The sequence below is a fragment of the Chlorocebus sabaeus genome, chromosome 17 (assembly GCF_047675955.1).
Source record: "Chlorocebus sabaeus isolate Y175 chromosome 17, mChlSab1.0.hap1, whole genome shotgun sequence".
NCBI classification, from domain to species: Eukaryota; Metazoa; Chordata; class Mammalia; order Primates; family Cercopithecidae; genus Chlorocebus; species Chlorocebus sabaeus.
In genome coordinates, this window is record NC_132920.1 from 7,526,937 (window position 1) to 7,528,629 (window position 1,693).

The 1,693-nt window shown below is 42.6% G+C and overlaps 1 non-coding gene across 1 annotated transcript; it reads right to left on the minus strand.

Annotated features, from left to right (window-relative positions):
* Nucleotides 1–1,065: 1,065 nt before the first annotated feature.
* Nucleotides 1,066–1,169, minus strand: LOC119626883 (small nucleolar RNA U13). The gene has a single exon (XR_005243074.1). It is a non-coding gene; the product is annotated as a small nucleolar RNA U13 (small nucleolar RNA).
* Between the last annotated feature and the right edge of the window lie 524 nt (nt 1,170–1,693).

Consider the following 1,693-nt stretch of genomic DNA (forward strand, 5'->3'; position numbering starts at 1 on the left):
GCCAGTCAAGCATCCTTTGAAGCAGGATCACCTACTTTAAAAACACATTTTCAAGAAATCTCCAGGAGAGTCTGCTGTCCCACCAAGAGAGGTGTAACAAATGTGGCTGATAAAACAGTCGTTAAATCAAACATGAATGTAATCTGGGCATGGTGGCTTGTGCCTGTAATCCCAGCTACTCAGGAGACTGAGGCAGGAGGATGGCTTGAGGCCAGGAATTCGAGACCAGCTTAGGGCAACACTATGAGACCTCATCTCTTTAAAAAAATACGATCGTTGGCAATTTTTGGAATACTGAGAAATCAGCTAGTCTTTGGGCATCATTTAAGAGCAGGCAAGTGAGTGCAAAGCCTCAGGAGCTTGGGCCCTCTGGAGCATGCTGCCTTCCCATCTCCCTCAGCTCAGTGCTTTCATCGTTGCTGCCCCAAAAACGTGCATGTGACCCAAACAAAACGCAACAGAAAGACCGCTGAATTTCACCTGCGGGGAGACAAACCTTCAAACATTTTTAGTTTGATAAAAGATTTTTCCAATGTGAAAGGTGGTCTTGGAGACACAGTAAATGCTCGGATTTCATCCTAGAGATATTAAAATCAAGGTAGAAAATAAATGAGCTTCCATTTCAGCAAAGGTGATAACATTGATTTCATGCCTAGAGAAATTGAATTATCAGGTTGTAAATCCACGGTTTCTTTTGTGTTTTTCAAAAAGACTGTCTCAGAGGAGACGTTTTTGTTGCATTTTATGACCATTTAACATAAAAGGAGCTAAAATGGAACTCCAACGTTGGAACACGATGTAACCAGATGGAACAAGTCAGCTCTCACGGTGTTTTGCTCCCTCATTGCGAGACTCATTCTAGGATGGACTGTGCTATGCTGACAGCACACACTGTTTGGGGAGCTCCTTTATTCAGGGCACTTTGAGTCCCATGGTCCATTGTACTGTGCTCATTTGGGGGGAATAACCAGTTCATGTGCCAGGGTGAAAGAGTAGACCAGAATGTGGCAGGCAAAAAGAGGCAATGAGTAAGAGCAACATTTGTAATAATAATATATATTTTCACATCAGATGGGTAATATGCCAATGTGGTAACAAGATTGGAGGGAGGCACATCTCACAAATGCATGTGAAAACCCAATCATCATGCTTATGAACTACAAAAGAATCATTTATTATTTATCCAGCTCCAAGGACATCATTTTAAATAACAACAACTGCCCCTGCTACCAAAGCATGGTTCTCACGAAAGGGAACCTCCACTTTCCTTTGAGCACCCCGGCTCTGTGTTTTCCTTTTGGCTCATGGCCACATCCATATGTGCAGGGTGAATGTTTTCCATCCTCCTGGAACACTTGGGATGCTTCAGCTCATCACATGGTTAAGCACATATTGGAATTGACAATATAATGTGGAATTGGCTTTTTTAAAATGGGAAAATACTGTGATTCAGAAGCAGCAAATGTAATCTGAGTGGCTCTGTTCTGCCTGGCAAATCTCTTTAGAAGTGAACAGTCACAGGATATATGGTAGGTGTCGTGCTCAGGTGGACATGGAAACAGTGGTCCATGCAGTCAAGGGGATTCAAAATCAAGGTCAGAATTTGAGACTGCTGTTCAGAGACGGTGCCTGTATAAGTCCATTTTCACACTGCTGATAAAGACATACCTGAGACTGGGCAATTTACATAAAA